The 17,761-nt window shown below is 45.1% G+C and overlaps 1 protein-coding gene across 1 annotated transcript in view; it reads left to right on the forward strand.

Moving 5' to 3' along the window:
• Nucleotides 1–17,761, forward strand: part of ppef1 (protein phosphatase, EF-hand calcium binding domain 1) — a 276,249-nt gene that overhangs the window by 67,074 nt on the left and 191,414 nt on the right. The window lies entirely within an intron of this gene.

Raw genomic sequence — 17,761 nt, forward strand, 5'->3', positions numbered from 1 at the left:
CCTGGCTACTCAGATACCTATCAATCTCTGCCTTAAATACACCCAATGACTTGGCCTCCACTGCTGCCGGTGGCAACAAATTCCATAGATTCACCACCCTCTGACTAAAAAAATTTCTTCGCATTTCTGTTCTGAATGGGCGCCCTTCAATCCTTAAGTCATGCCCTCTTGTACTAGACTCCCCCATCATGGGAAACAACTTTGCCACATCCGCTCTGTCCATGCCTTTTAACATTTGAAATGTTTCTATGAGGTCTCCCCTCATTCTTCTAAACTCCAAGGAATACAGTCCAAGAGCGGATAAACATTCCTCATATGTTAACCCTCTCATTCTCGGAATCATTATAGTGAATCTTCTCTGTACCTTCTCCAACATCAGCACATCCTTTCTTAAATAAGGAGACCAAAACTTCCCACGGTACTCCAAGTGAGGTCTAACCAGCGCCTTATAGAGCCTCAACATCACATCCCTGCTCCTATACTCTATTCCTCTAGAAATGAATGCCAACATTGCATTTGCGGCCTTCACTACTGACTCAACCTGGAGGTTAACTTTAAGGGTATCCTGCACGAGGAATCCCAAGTCCTGTTGCATCTCAGAACTTTGAATTCTTTCCCCATTTAAATAATAGTCTGCCCGTTTATTTTTTCTGCCAAAGTGCATAACCATACACTTTCCAACATTGTACTTCATTTGCCACTTCTCTGCCCATTCTTCCAATCTATCCAAGTCTCTCTGCAGACTCTCCGTTTCCTCAGTACTACCGGCCCCTTCACCTATCTTCGTATCGTCAGCAAACTTAGCCACAAAACCATCTATTCCATAATCCAAATCGTTGATGTACAATATAAAAAGAAACGGCCCCAATACGGACCCCTGTGGAACACCACTGGTAACCGGCAGCCAACTAGAATAGGATACCTTTATTCCCACTCTCTGCTTCCTACTAATCAGCCAAAGCTCTATCCACGTATGTAACTTTCCTGTAATTCCATGGGCTCTTATCTTGTTAAGTAGCCTCATGTGTGGCACCTTGTCAAAGGCCTTCTGAAAATCCAAATATACAACATCCACTGCATCTCCCTTGTCTAGCCTACTGGTAATTTCCTCAAAAAATTGTAATAGGTTTGTCAGGCAGGATTTTCCTTTAAGGAATCCATGCTGAGTTCTGCCTATCTTGTCATATGCCTCCAGGTACTCCGTAATCTCATCCTTGACAATCGACTCCAACAACTTCCCAACCACCAATGTCAAGCTAACAGGTCTATAATTTCCTTTTTGCTTCCTTGCCCCCTTCTTAAATAGCGGAGTGACATTTGCAATCTTCCAGTCCTCCGGAACCATGCCAGAATCTATCGACTTTTGAAAGATCATCGCTAATGCCTCCGCAATCTCCACAGCTACTTCCTTCAGAATACGAGGGTGCATTCCATCTGGTCTGGGAGATTTATCGACCTTTAGCCTATTCAGCTTCCTGAGTACTTTCTCTGTCATAATTGTGACTGCGCATACTTCTCTTCCCTGCCACCCTTGAGTGTCCGGTATACTGCTGATGTCTTCCTCAGTGAAGACTGATGCAAAATACTCATTCAGTTCCTCTGCCATCTCCTTATCTCCCATTATAATTTCTCCAGCATCGTTTTCTATCGGTCCTATATCTACTCTCACCTGTCTTTTACTCTTTATATACTTGAAAAAGCTTTTAGTATCCTCTTTGATATTATTTGCTAGCTTCCTTTCATAGTTAATCTTTTCTCTCTTAATGACCTTCTTGGTTTCCTTTTGTAAGGTTTTAAAAACTTCCCAGTCCTCTGTCTTCCCACTAATTTTTGCTTCCTTGTATGCCCTCTCCTTTGCTTTAACTTGGTCTTTGACTTCTCTTGTCAACCATGGTTGCATCCTTTTTCCACTCGAAAATTTTTTCTTTTTTGGAATATACCTGTCTTGCACCTTCCTCACTTCTCACATAAACTCCAGCCACTGCTGCTCTGCCATCTTTCCCGCCAGTGTCTCTTTCCAGTCAACTTTGGCCAGTTCCTCTCTCATGCCACTGTAATTTCCTTTACTCCACTGAGATACCGACACATCAGATTTCGGCTTCTCTTTTTCTAATTTCACAGTGAACTCAGTTATGTTACGATCACTGTCTCCTAAGGGTTCCTTCACCTCAATCTCTCTAATCACCTCCGGTTCATTACACAATACCCAATCCAGTACAGCCGATCCCCTAGTGGGCTCAACAACAAGCTGTTCTAAAAAGCCATCTCGCAGACATTCTATAAATTCTCTCTCTTGAGATCCAGTGCTGACCTGATTTTCCCAATCTACTTGCATGTTAAAATCCCCCACAATTATCATAACACTGCCCTTCTGACAAACCTTTTCTATTTCCAGTTGTAATTTGTAGTCCACATCACTGCAGCTGTTTGGAGGCCTATAAATAACTGCCATCAGGGTCCTTTTACCCCTGCTATTTCTTAGCTCAACCCATAAAGATTCTGCACCTTCCGATCCTATATCACCTCCTTCTAATGATTTAATATTATTTCTTACCAATAAAGCCACACCTCCCCCACTGCCTACCTTCCTATCCTTCCGATACACCGTGTATCCTTGGACGTTCAACTCCCAGAGACATGCATCCTTTAGCCAGGTCTCAGTGATGGCCACAATATCATACCTGCCAATCTGTAGCTGTACAAGATCATCCACCTTATTCCTTATGCTGTGTGCATTTAAGTACAACATCTTAAGACCAGTATTTGATACTTTTTGCTTTGATTTCACTGCAACTTTATTGCACTGCAACTCATCCCAATGGCTACAAATTTGCCCCATCACCTGCCTGTCTTTCCTGACATCTTTACTGCTCACTATCTTAGACTTATTTCTGTTTTCCCCTTCCTCTGCTCTATCATTCCAGTTCCCATCCCCCTGCCAAATTAGTTTAAACCCTCTCTAACAGCTCTATTAAACTTTCCCGCCAGGATATTGGTCCCCTTCGGGTTCAGGTGTAACCTGTCCTTTTTGAACAGGTCATACTTCCCCCAGAAGAGATCCCAATTATCCAAGAATCTGAAGCCTTGCCCCCTACACCAGTCTCTCAGCCGCGCATTCATCTGCCTGATCCGACTATTCTTGCCCTCGCTAGCACGTGGCACAGGTAGAAAATCCCGAGATTACTACCCTGGAGGTCCTGTTTCTCAGCTTCCTTCCTAACTCCCAGAAATCTCTCTTCAGGACCTCCTCCTTTGTCCTATCTATGTCATTGGTACCAACATGTACCAAGACAACTGGCTGCTCACCCTCCCCCTTTAGAATATTCAGTACCCGATCTGAGACATCCCGTACCCTGGCACCTGGGAAGCAACACACCATGCGGGTATCTCTATCAGGCTCACAGAATCTCCTGTCCGTTCCCCTGTCTATGGAATCCCCTATGACTACCGCATTCCTCTTCTCCCTCCTTCTCTCCTGCACAACAGCACCAGGCTCAGTGCCAGAGACCCGGTCACCGTGGGCGTCCCCTGTCAGGTCATCCCCCTCAACAGCATCCAGAACAAGATATTTGTTGCTGAGGGGGACAGCCACAGGTGTGCTCTCCACTATCCAGGCCTTTCCCCTGTCCTCTCTTGACAGTGACCCAGTTTTCTGACCCCTGTAGCCTAGGATGACTACCTCCCTGTAGCTCCTGACTATCACCTCTTCACTTTCCCTAATAAACAGTAGGTCATCAAGCTGCAGCTCCAGATCCCTAACACAGTCTCTGAGGAGCTGCAACTCGGTGCACTTGGCGCAGATGTGGCCATCAGGGAGGCTGGAGGTCTCCCAGGATTCCCACATCTGACACCCTGAACAAAGCACTAACCCTGCAGGCGTGCTATCTAATTCTACAGGAATGAAACAGGAAAAATAAGTCTACTCACCCACTTACCTTGCCAAACAGACGAACTTTTTAAACTGTTAGCTCGTACTGTTAGCTGTGAGAGCCCTGCTGTTCCTGTCTGTCTGGGCTGATTCGCGAAAGGGGTGGGGGGGGGGGGAGAAAAAAAGAGTTGGTGCCTCGCTCTCGCCTCTTCACGTTTACCGTTGAAGCCAAAGCCCTACACTCTGCTACCGCTCACTCTGCTGCCTGCTCCGACAGCTGGCCGCTGTATAAGGTGGTCTCCTTTTTAAACTCTCCGCGCGGTCCTGTTGACGTCACGCGCCTGCGCAGTCTCGCCCTTCTTGCACTCGGAGAAGTTTTAAAAGAAACTGCCTTCCTTCAGAATTCAGCTCCCACGACGCTCTGTAGTCCCGATCCAAAGACTGTAACAGCAGGCGGGCAATCAGTGTGCAAAAGTGATATTGGCACCAAGTTGCAAAAACTACAAACACCTTCAGAGGGCAAACAGAGTGGGAAAACTGTGTCATCTGGAGTGAAGACAGGAGGTCTTGCAATTGCGTGGTGTTCTCTTGAAGCGGTTATTCAGAATGGTCTGGTCCTTTGTATTAATTACTATTTATCAGTTACATTTCATGGCTATGCAGGTTCCTGAAGGATAGTAATGCCCACTTTACATAGAAGGAGTAGTACAGTGCTGGACAAGCCATTGGCCCATTGTGTTGTGTGGATCAAGATGCCAGTTTATACTAAATGCTCTCCTTTGGGGAGCTTACGATCGTGCTTGCAGTGAGTGAACACAAGATTTAAAAAATGAGCAAGGCGAGTCAGGACATTCAGTGGCTTGAGATAATGTAAGCTGTTACTTGTGGTGAGTGAGCGTCAGATTTGAGAAGTGAACGGAGCCAGTTGGGACATTTGGCGGGTTAGAGATTGTTTGGTAATTGAGGCAATTGAAAGAAGTGAGGTTTAGGCAGGGTGGCCACTACAGGAACAGCCATAGTTGGAGTAAGGGTTAGAGTGGGGAGCTCGAGGCTTTGGCTCGATAGGCTTCAGTGAGGAGAGGTGAGGGGTAAGGCAGGTTGCAGGTAAGTTTCGTTCTTTCTTTCTTTCTTTCCTTCGTTCTATGTTTCATTCCTAGAACAGTGGGAATACCAGGCAGAATATTGGAATGCTTCTCTTGTGGGTTGTGGAAAGACAAGGAGACCTCCAGTGTCCCTGACAATTCGATCCGCAGAAAGAGCATCCAGATGCAGCTTGTTACAGACTGCATTAAGGAACAGGAAATAGATAAATTCTGGATTATTCAGGAGGCTGAGGAGTTGATTGACAGGAAATACAGGGAGATAGTTACACATAAGGTGCAGGACACAGGTAACCAGGGGATTGTCAGGAGAGGAAAAGGGGATAAGGAGTCAATGCAGCGTACTGTGGCCATTCCATCAATAGCAAGTACATAACTTTGGTTGCTGTCGGTGGTAGCAGTCAAGTCTCTGGCACTGAGGCTAGTCCAGTGACACAGAAGGGATGGGGGAAAAAGAGGCAAGCTGTAGTGACAGGGGGTTCGTTAGGGCAACAGACAGAACAAGATTCCCAGATGATTTGTTACCTTCCTGGTGCCAGGGTCAGGGACACCTTGGCTGCAGACTATAACATTCTTGAGGGAAAGGGGTGAGCAGCCAGAGGTCATGATCCACATCTGTACAAATTACATAGGCAGGAAGGATGAAGAGGTCCTGCAGGTTGATTTCGGGGAGTTGGGTGAAATGTTAAAAGATAGGAGCTGTAGGATTATGGGCTCTGGGTTGCTACCTGTGTCACATTGCTTGTCAGGACAAAAATAGGAAGATAATTCAGCTTAGTGTGCGGGTAAGAAGATGGTGCAGGGGGCGGGCTTCAGATCATTGGGCTCTCTTCTGGGGAAGATGGGACTTGCGGGATATAGAGTAAATCTGAAGAGAGATAGCAGAGAAATTGAAAAGAAAAATAAGTTGTGACAGTAGGTGATTTAAACTTTCCACATATTGACTAGGACTCCCATACTGTAAAAGGACTGGATGGGATGGAGTTTGTAAATGTGTTCAGGAAAGGTACCTTAATTCATATATAGAGATCCCAACTAGACGGAGTGTGATGCTGGGTCTCCTATTAGGGAATGAGAAGGACAGGTGACTGAAGTGAGGGGGAACACTTCAGCTTGAATGGTCATAATTCTATTAGCTTCAAGGTAACTCTGGAGAAGGATAGGCCTTGTTCTCAGGTTGAGAAAGGCAAGTTTTGGTGGTATCAGAAATTACCTGGCAAGTGTGGGTTGGGACAGGCTGTTTTCTGGTAAAGCTGTACCTGGTAAGTGGGAGGCCTTCAAAGTGAAATTTTGAGAGTCCAGAGTTTGCATGTTCCTGTCAGAATAAAATGCAATGCTAACAGGATTAGGGAACCTTGGTTTTTGAGAGATACTGAAGCCCTGGTTATGAAAAAGAAGGAGGTGCATAGTAGGTATAGGCAGGTAGGAGCAAATGAGGTTCTTGAGGAGTTTAAATGACTCTTTGTGTGCAGCTCTGATGGGAATGATCAAATATTCCCCTTTAGGACCACTACAGCTGAAATCCAGTCACCACCCTGGGTACTTCAGTAAACAGCATCGTTTTAAGGCATTTAAAAAATCTATCGATACTCAAAATCAAAGAACCTCAAATGGCAGACTCAGGTGCACTTCCCCTTTAAGAAAATGGAAGCGGGTCGTTGCAACAATCTACAGGTATGATTACAATGCAGAGACCTTCGTCATTCACTTTTGACTATCCTGTATAGTCTCAAGAAAATAAAATCTCGGAGAAATATTTCAGGATCAGAGGACTACTGTGTACTCTGCTCTGCAGAAACCTGCAATTTCAGATGCATGATGGCTTCACCATTCTCTGCAAAGACAGGACACTCAGTCTTTTAAAGGCAAAGGAGGTGGAGTATATTTTATGATTAACTCATTGTGGTGTAAAACCATGCTGGCTCTGTCTTAGTCCCGCTCACCTGACATGGAACACCTAGCAGTCAAATGTTGTCTATTTTATCTGCCGAGGGAGTTTTCTGCCATCATTCGGGTAACGGTGCACGTTCCACCTCAGGCCAACATTAAGCAGGCACTAGAGTAGATGAACAACATAATCAGCAGGGACAAAACTGTGCACCCTGATGCCTTCACTGTCATTGTGGGGGATTTCATCCAGGCCAGCTTGAAGTCTCTGAACAACTACCACCAACAGATCACCTATGGAACCAGGGGAGCCAACACACTTGACCACTGTTAAACCACCATCCAGGATGCCACCCCCTACCCACACACTACTCCTTTAGTACCTCAGCCACTCGTTCTGACACCAGAACAAGTTCCCTCCTTCATCCTGGAGTAGATCTACCCTGACCTTTTTAATACAAGTATATATTCAGTGGCAATTTTATTAGACCAAAAGATATAGGAGCAGAATTAGGCCATTTGGCCCATCAAGTCTACTCTGCCATTTCATCTTAGCTGATTCAATGTTCCTCTCAGCTTCAATTTCCTGCCTTCTCCCCATATCCTTCATACCCTGACCAATCTAGAATTTATCATCTTCGGCCTTAAACATACATTAAAAACTTGACATCCATAACTATCTGTGACAAAGAATTCCACAGATTCACCACCCTCTGTCTAAAGAAATTCCTCCTCATCTCTGTTCTGAAAGAATACCCCTCTTTTCTGAGGCTGCGTCCTCTGAATTAGATATGTCCTGTATCTAATTACGTGGCCACTGAATGTATTTTGTGGCCTTTTGCTGTTGTTGCCCATTTACTTCAAGGTTCAACATGTTCTGCATTCAGAGAAACTCTTCTGCACACTAATACTGTAACACATGTCTATATGAATTACTATCACCTTCCTATGACCTTGAACCAGTCTGGTCAATCTTCTCTGACCTTTCTCATTCACAAGGCATTTTCATCCACAGAACTGCCACTCAATGCATTTTTTTTTTGTTTTTGCACCATTCTTTGTAAACTTTAGAAACTTCTGCATGTGAAAATACCAGGAGATCAGCAGTTTCTGAGATACCCATCCACCCTGTTTGGCACCAACCATCATTCCAGAAAGTCACTCAGATCACATTTCTTCCCCATTTTGATGTTTGGTCTGGACATCAACTGAACCTCTTGACCATGTCTACATGCCTTTATGCATTGAGCTGCTGCCACATGATTGTCTGAATAGATATGTGCATTAACGAGCAGGTGTACAGGTGTAGCTAATAAAAAGCCTACTGTGTGTAACTTGCCTTGGGATTCTTTTTGAACCTGCCCACCAAGGGAGTTTCACAACCTTCCTAATCACTTGCTTCAGCAATCCCCTGTTATCATAGTATTCCGCACAGGTACACTCTGATTTTTACCAGCCTTGTCCTTGCTACCGTCTGAAACGTGCCAATTCTGAATTGTGGTCAGCTGGTTTTTAAATAACTTCGGCTTGACAGACCTGGAGTTGTCCGGAAGCAGCAGCTTGTAATAAACTCCAGTCTCATCCTGTCATAACTTACCCACTCCAGTTTTGAACCCCTCACCTAAGACCACAAGGCATAGGAGCAGAATTAGGCCAGTCAGCCCATCAACTCTGCTCCGCAATCCGCAAGACCACAATCTGTGCGGATTGGTGATAACATATCCTCTTCGCTAGCGATCAACACTGGTGTACCTCAGGGATATGTGCTTAGCCCACTGCTCTACTCTCTATATACACATGACTGTGTGGCTAGGCATAGCTCAAATACCATCTACAAATTTGCTGATGATACAACCCTTGCTGGTAGAAACTCAGGTGGTGATGAGAGGGCATACAGGAGTGAGATATGCCAACTAGTGGAATGGTGCCACAGCAACAACCTGGCACTCAACGTCAGTAAGATGAAAGAGCTGATTGTGGACTTCAGGAAGGGTGAGACGAAGAAACACGTACCAGTCCTCATAGAGGGATCAGAGGTAGAGAGAGTGAGCAGCTTCAAGTTCCTGGGTGTCAAGATCTCTGAGGATCTAACCTCGTAGTCATAAAGAAGGCAAGACAGTGGCTATACTTTATTAGGAGTTTGAAGCGATTTGACATGTCAACAAATACACTTAAAAACTTTGTACCCTGATACAAAGATAGTTGTACCATGGAGAGCATTCTGACAGGCTGCATCACTGTCTGGTATGGGGTGGGTTACTGCATAGTACTGAAAGAAGCTGCAGAAGATTGTAAATCTCGTCAGCTCCATCTTGGGCACTAGCCTACAATGTACCCAGGACATCTTTAGGGAGCGGTGTCTCAGAAAGGCAGCCTCCATTATTAAACACCTCCAGAACCCAGGGCATGCCCTTTTCTCACTGTTGCCATTGGGTAAGAGATACAGAAGCCTGAAGGCACACACTCAGCGATTCAGGAACAGCTTCTCCCCCTCTGCCATCCAATTCCTAAATGGATTTTGAAGCTTTGGACACTACCTCACTTTTTTTCAAATATACAGTATTTCTGTTTTTGCACATTTTTTAATAATCTATTCAATATATGTAATTGCTTTACTTGTTTATTTATTATTATGTTTTTTGGAATGTTATGATGAGGTTGTATAAGGCATTGGTGAGGCCGAATCTGGAGTATTGTGTTCAGTTTTGGTCACCAAATTACAGGAAGGATATAAATAAGATTGAAAGAGTGCAGAGAAGGTTTACAAGGATGTTGCCGGGACTTGAGAAACTCAGTTACAGAGAAAGGTTGAATAGGTTAGGACTTTATTCCCTGCAGCGTAGAAGAATGAGGGGAGATTTGATAGAGGTATATAAAATTATGATGGGTATAGATAGAGTGAATGCAAGCAGACTTTTTCCACTGAGGCAAGGGGAGAAAAAAACCAGAGGACATGGGTTAAGGGTAAGGGGGGAAAAGTTTAAAGGGAACATTAGGGGGGGCTTCTTCACACAGAGAGTGGTGGGATTATGGAATGAGCTGCCAGACGAGGTGGTAAATGCAGGTTCTTTTTTAACATTTAAGAATAAATTGGACAGATACATGGATGGGAGATGTATGGAGGGATATGGTCCATGTGCAGGTCAGTGGGACTAGGCAGAAAATGGTTCGGCACAGCCAAGAAGGGCCAAAAGGCCTGTTTCTGTGCTGTAGTTTCTATGGTTTCTATTTATTTATTGTTATTATTCTTTTCTCTCTCTGCTAGATCATGTATTGCATTGAACTGCTGCTGCTAAGTTAACAAATTTCATGTCACATGCCGGTGATAATAAACCTGATTCTGATTCATGGCTGATCCTAGATCCTTCTCGTCATATCCTTTGAAGCCCTGACCGATCAGGAAACTATTAACTTCCGTCTTAAATATACCCACGGACTTGGCCTCCACCGCAGTCTGTGGCAGAGCATTCCACAGATTCATTACTCCCTGGCTAAAAATTCCTCCTTACCTCTGTTCTAAAAGGTTATCCCTCTATTTTTAAGTCTATGTCTTCTAGGTCTGGACACCCCCACTATAGGAAACATCCTCTCCACATCCGCTCTGTCTAGCCTTTCAACATTCGGTAGGTTTCAAGGAGACCCCCCCTCCCCCCCCCCACATATTCTTCTGAATTCCAGTGAGTACAGGCCCAAAGCTACCAAAAGGTCCTCATATGTTAACCCCCTTCATTTCCGGAATCATCCTCGTGAACCTGCTCTGGGCTCTCTCCAATGACAATACATCCTTTCTGAGATATAGGGCCCAAATATGGGGCCTGGTCAGGTGTCAGGTCTCTCAGTGGGAGAGTATTTTGGAGATAGTGATCACAATTCTATCTCCTTTACCATAGCATTGGAGGGGGATAGGGACAGGCAAGTTAGGGAAATGTAATTGGAGTAAGGGGAAGCTATCAGGCAGGAACTTGGAAGCATAAACTGGAAACAGATGTTCTCAGGGAAACGTATGGAAGAAATGTGGCAAATGTTCAGTGGGTATTTGCATGTGGTTCTGCATAGATACGTTCCAATGAGACAGGAAAAGGACGGTAGGGTACAGGAACCGTGGTGTACAAAGGCTGTTGTAAATCTAGTCAAGAAGAAAAGAAGAGCTTACGAAAGGTTTAAAAAACTAGGTAATGGTAGAGATCTAGATGATTACAGGGCTAGCAGAAAGGAGTTTAAGAATGAAATTAGGAGAGCCAGAAGGGGTCATGAGAAAGTGTTGGTGGACAAGATTAAGGAAAACTCCAAGGCATTCTACAAGTATGTGAAGAGCAAGAGGATAAAATGTGAGAGAATAGGACCAATCAAGTGTGACAGTGGAAAAGTGTGTATGGAACCAGAGGAGATGGCAGAGGTACTTAATGAATACTTTGCTTCAGTATTCACTCTGGAAAAGGATCTTAGTGATTGTAGCGATGACTTGCAGCAGACTGAAAAGCTTGAGCATGTAGATATTAAGGAAGAGGATGTGCTGGAGCTTTTGGAAGGCATCGTTGGATAAGTCACCGGGACCGGACAGGATGTACCCCAGGCTACTGTGGGAAGCAAGGGAGGAGATTGCTGAGCCTCTGGCGATGATCTTTGCATCATTAATGAGGATGGGAGAGATTCCGGAGGATTGGAGTGTTGTGGATGTTGTTCTCTTATTCAGAAAAGGGAGTAGGGATAGCCCAGGAAATTATAGACCAATGAGTCTTACTTCAGTGGTTGGTAAGTTGATGGAAAAGATCCTGAGAAGCAGGATTTATGAACATTTGGAGAGGCACAATATGATTAGGAATAGTCAGCATGGCTTTGTCAAAGGCAGGTCATGTCTTACGAGCCTGATTCAATTTTTTGAGGATGTGACTAAACACATTGATGAAGATAGAGCCGTAGATGTAGTGTATACGGATTTCAGCAAGGCATTTGATAAGATACCCCATGTAAGGCTTAATGAGAAAGTAAGGAGGCATGAGATCCAAGGGGACATTGCTTTGTGGATCCAGAACCGGCTTGCCCACAGAAGGCAAAGAGTGGTTGTAGACGGATCATATTCTGCATGGAGGTCGGTCACCAGTGGTGTGCCTCAGGGATCTGTTCTGGGACCCTTACTCTTTGTGATTTTTATAAATGACCTGCATGAGGAAGTGGAGGGATGGGTTGGTAAATTTGCTGATGACACAAAGGTTGGGGGTGTCGTGGATAGTGTGGAGGGTTGTCAGAGGTTACAGCAGGACATTGATAGGATGCAAAACTGGGCTGAGAAGTGGCAGATGGAGTTCAACCCAGATAAGTGTGAGATGATTCATTTTGGCAGGTCAAATATGATGACAGAATATAGTATTAATGGACAGACTCTTGGCAGTGTGGAGGATCAGAGGTATCTTGGGGTCCGAGTCCATAGGACACTCAAAGCTGCTACGCAGGTTGACTGTGTGGTTAAGAAGGCATACGGTGCATTGGCCTTCATCAATCATGGGTTTGAGGTTAAGAGCTGAGAGGTAATGTTGCAGCCATATAGGACCCTGGTCAGACCCCACCTAGAGTACTGTGCTCAGTTCTGGTCGCCTCACTACAGGAAGGATGTGGAAACTATAGAAAAGGTGCAGAGGAGATTTACAAGGATGTTGCCTGGATTGGGGAGCATGCCTTGAAAATAGGTTGAGTGAACTTGGCCTTTTCTCCATGGAGCGACGGAGGATGAGAGGTGGCCTACTCTAGAAACTACTAGAATTTCCCTACCGCATAGCTCTCTGTTTTTCTTAGCTCCAGGTACCTATCTCAGAGTCTCTTAAAATACCCTCTTGTATCCGCCTCCACCACCATCGCTGGCAATGCATTCCACACACCCACCACTCTCCGTGTGAAAAACTTACCCTGACATCTCCTCTGTACCTATTTCCAAGCACCTTAAAACTGTGCCCTCTCATATTAGCCATTTCAACCCTGGGAAAAAGCCTCTGACTATCCACACAATCAATGCCTCTCATCATCTTATACACCTCTCATCCTCCGATGCTCCAAGGAGAAAAGGCCAAGTTTACTCAACCTATTCTCATAAGGCATGCTCTCCAATACAGGCAACATCCTTGTAAATCTGCTCTACACTCTCTCTATAGTATCTACATCCTTCCTGTGGTGAGGTGACCAGAACTGAACACAGTGCTCCAAGTAGGGTCTGACCAAGTTCTGATATAGCTCTTGGCTCTTGAACTCAGTTCCATGGTTGATGAATGCCAAAACGCCATACACCTTCTTAACAACACTGTCAACCTGTGCAGTAGCTTTGAGTGTCCTATAGACATGGATCCCAAGATCTCTCTAATCTTCCACACTGCCGAGAGTCTTACCATTAATATTATATTCTCTGTCCAAATTTGACCTGCCAAAATAAACCACTTCACACTTATCTGGGTTGAACTCTATCTACCACTTCTCAGCCCAGTTTTGCATCCTATTGATGTCCCGCTGTAACCTCTGACAACCCTCCAGACTATCCACAACACCCTCAACTTTTGTGTCATCAGCAAGATTACTAACCCACCCTTTTACTTCTTCATCCAGGTAATTTATAAAAATCACAAAGAGGAGGGGTCCCAGAACAGATCCCTGTGGAACTCCACTAATCACCAACCTCCATGCAGAATGCAAACCATCTGTGGGCAACCCAATTCTGGATCCACAAAGCAAGGTCTCCTTGGATCCCATGCTTCCTCCTTACTTTCTGAATGAGCCTCATGTGGAAACCTTATCAAATGCCTTCCTGAAAGCCATATACACTACATCCACTGTTCTACCTTGGTCTATGTGTTTTGTTATCCTCAAAGAATTCAATTAGGTTCGTAAGCCACGACCTGCCCTTGACAAACCCATGCTGAATATCCCTAATCAGATTAGGGACTGTTAGGTGGTTTGTAATATGGCCCCATTAACGTGATCATACCTTTCTTATTTCTCAGTTCCACCTATAACACTTCACTAGTCGAGTTCTCCAGTTTAAAGTGGGGGTTGATAGGTTCTTGATTAGTCAGGGTGTCAAAGATGGCAGGAGAATGGGAATGAAAGAGAAAGTGCATCAACAATGATGGAATGGTGGAACAGACAAGATGGGCTGAATGGCCTGATCGATTCCTAAATCTTATTGTCTGATGGTCCTTTCTTGTAAGATCGGATTCTATGTGTATTTGTAATGACGTAAAACAATGAGTTGTGATCTCTATTTACAAAATGTCCATCCACTGTCAGCTGTATCACCTGGCTTGGCTCATTTCCCAAAACCAAGCCCAGTATGGACTCTCCTCAAACTGTTTCAAGAACCCCTCTTGGTAATTGAAGAAATCCTCCCCCATCTAAGCCACTTATATTCAGGAATTTTCAGTCAATAGTGGGGAAGTTACTGAGCCAGCAATAACAACCCTGTTGATCTTTCACCTTTCCATAATCTGTCTGCATATCCATTCCTCCGCCTCACAGTGGCTATTGGGCATCATATTGTACCATCCCATCAGTGTAATTGCACTAATCTTGTTTCTGGGCTCCACTCAAATTGCGTCTGTGAGTACTGCTTTGAGATTCTCTCTGATCAGTATTGAAATCCTACACTTCTCTTCACCCCTCTCCATCATGACTAGAACAATAGAACCTAGGGAACACTGAGCTGCCAGACCTATCCCTCTCCTGCAGCCAGGTCTTTAATGGCAATAACGTCATACTTCCATGTACTGATCCAGGCTCTAAGTTAATTCTCCTTACCCACAATTGTCATACATTGAAATAAACACATTTCTGCTGTCTATTCCACTAGTCTATTAGCTTTCTCCTTACTGGTCTTTCTTTCGATCCCACTTGTCATATCATGTTTCTTGGCCTCCTGCTCTGGTTTCCGCCCCACAGCCATTTTAGTTTAAACACTCTCTAGTAGCACAAGCAAAATTAGAGCAAGGACATTGATACCCCTCCAGTTCAGATGCAAACCATCTTGTTTGTACAAGTCCTGGAAGAGAGCCCATTCACCCATAAATTGAAAGCCCTCCTTCCTGTACCAGCTACTTACCCACATATTACACTAGGAATCTATGTCTTACCTCACTAGCATATGGCACAGATAGAAATCCTGAGAAGTCTTGTTTTTTAACTTTTGACCTTGCTCCCTTAAATGCTTTTGTAGGACTTCATCTCTGCTCCTGCTCATGTCATTGGTATCTGGCTGTTTGACCTCCTCACTCAGAATGTCCTCTATTCACAGCAAGACATCCTTGACCCAAGCACCAGGGAGCATCACACCATCCAGGAGCCTTGACTGTGGCTAAGGAATCACTTACAGTATCTGCACACCTTCCGTTGGGTCCTCTATCTGCATCATTCTGCCTGACTCGTCCTTCCCTTTGCCTCAGAGCCAGGCACGATGCCACTAACTCAGCCACTGCTCCTGGCCTCGGAGGGGTCGTCCCCACGTCATTATACCAAAGAGCCTTTTAGGGTGGGGATGGCCACAGAGGAATCCTGCTCTGTCTGCCTGCTCCTGGTAGTCATCTGTAGCTTGCAACTTAGATATGACCGCCTCATTAGACCCTCATCTGTGACACCCTCTGCCTGCCAGGTAATCCTGAGTACAGTCAACTGCAGTTTGTCGGGAGCTGCAGCTGGCTGCAAGTCCCATAGGTGTAGACACAAGGGAGACCATGAGGTTGCCTGGCTTCCCACATCCAGCAGGAAGGGCATTCCTCTGCCATGACTGCCATCCTGTCCACACTATCATCGGTCTGCACAGGGAGAGTGCATTTGGTAGTCCTCTTATATCGAGCAGCAGCACATGCACAGAGACTGCTCTATGCTGTTAGGTTATGGTACCGAGAATACCTCAAACAGTCTTTGTTCAGATGAGTATTAGCTAAGGTTGCAGCAGGGACACTTCAGTTTTTGGTGGGATAGACCTGTCAGATTGATGATCCATGTAATTGGGAGTGCTGATTAGATGATTCACTTGAATAGGGAGACTGCATGTTTCTACTGGGTAGTGGAGATCCTGAAGACTCTCAAGCTGTGGCTCTGCTAGTCTGGAGAGGGGAAAAGACATCTCCCTATGCTCCAGAGTACCACCTACAGCTCTAAGAGGAGGCTGTGAAGCAACCCTGAGAGGATGAGGGAATGAATGCCTGGAAAAGAGAGCAGAGTGAAAGCAGGCGACTCTCTGGGCAGGATGGTGTAGTGAGGTGCAGCGCTGGGGGCAATGCACTGGCACCACTACAGGGGGGAGTCTGGGCAACACCTATCTGAAGAAGAGTGCTTGACTATTGGGTCAACTCATGCAAAGGTTGTGTGACCAAGAACCTGATGAAATCTATGGATCCAGTGAGTGCAGTGGAACTGTGGAAAAATTATACCAATAGGTTGTGTATAGATTGTGGGAATATTTTTCCACTGCAGTTGAGAGAGACTAGAACTGATGTGTGTGGAATGAGCTGCAGGTGGATGTGATTTCCGTTTCAATATTGCATAAGTACATGGATGGGAGAGGAATGGAGGGCTAGGGTTGAGGAACAAACCAATGGGACTGGGCAGAACAAGCTTCAGCATGGCCTACGGCCTGTTTCTGTGCTCTATGACTCTGTTTCACTGAGTATAATTAGTTTATAATGTATGTTTTTCTTATATAATGCTGTGTGCCTGTGATGCTGTTGCAAGTATTTAATGCGCACATACAAACTCAACTTTTATTTTGGACCAACACACAAGGAGCTCAGTAGGTCAGACAGCTCATATGGAGAGAAATGGACAGTTGATAGCAACATAGAAAACCTACAGCACAATGCAGGCCCTTTGGTGCACAATGCTGTGCCAAACATGTGCTTACTTCGGAAATTACCTAGGATTACCCATAGCCCTCTATTTTTCTGAGTTCCATTTACCTAACCAGGAGTCTCTTAAAAGAGCCGATCATATCCGCCTCCACCATCATCACCAGCAGCCCATTCCACGCACTCACCACTCTCTGCGTAAAAAACTTACCCCTGACATCTCCTCTGTACCTACTTGCAAGCACCTTAAAACTGTGCCCTCTTGTTAGCCATTTCAGCCCTGGGAAAACGTTTTGGGTCAGGACTCTTGCTGGACTGAGAGGCACTAGAGGTGAGGCAAGTGCTGGCAAGTGAGGAAGGGTTTGAAGTACATAGAGGAAGAGAGAGCTGAAAAGGTGATAGGGGCTGGGAGGTAATGGGTGGAGGCAACAGAAGGTTGAAGATGATGGAAGGTAAGGTGAAGCCCATGCAAGAGATGATGTAGTGGTTCTTGCTGAAGGTGAGGATATGGCCAAAAATGAAACCAGGGCATGAAGAGCCTGACTGCAGTCTTCCCAGTAACTAGCACGAGGGGTATCTGAGGAGTAGTCAATGAATGAGAGATAGATTAGGGGCAAAGATTTATCCTGGAGCAATGGAATTGCTGGATAATTGAGCTTGGTTCCAGTGACTCATTGAGTCGTACAACATGGGAAAAGATCTTTCTGTCCATCTCCTCCGTGCTGAGCAAGGTGCCCATCGAAGCTAGTCTCAGTTTACTGCCCATTGGCCCTTATCCTTCTAAATCTTTTCAATACACACACTTATCCAAATGTCTCTTAAATGTCGTTATGTACTTGCCTCAAGTATTTTCTCTGGCAGCTCATGCCACGTAAGGACCATCCAGTTTTGTTTCTTTTCCTGGGATAAAAGGCTCTGCCTATACCCCTCATGATTTATATTCCTCTAGAAGGTCACCACTCAGTCTGGTACATGCCAAGGAATAAAGCCCTAGCCTGCACAGCCTCCCTCTATAACTCAGGCCATTGAGTCCTGATGACATTCTTGCAAATCTTCCCTGCACACCTTCCTCATCCAACCTCCAC

Source organism: Mobula birostris, chromosome 6 (genome assembly GCF_030028105.1).
Source record: "Mobula birostris isolate sMobBir1 chromosome 6, sMobBir1.hap1, whole genome shotgun sequence".
Taxonomy (NCBI): Eukaryota; Metazoa; Chordata; class Chondrichthyes; order Myliobatiformes; family Myliobatidae; genus Mobula; species Mobula birostris.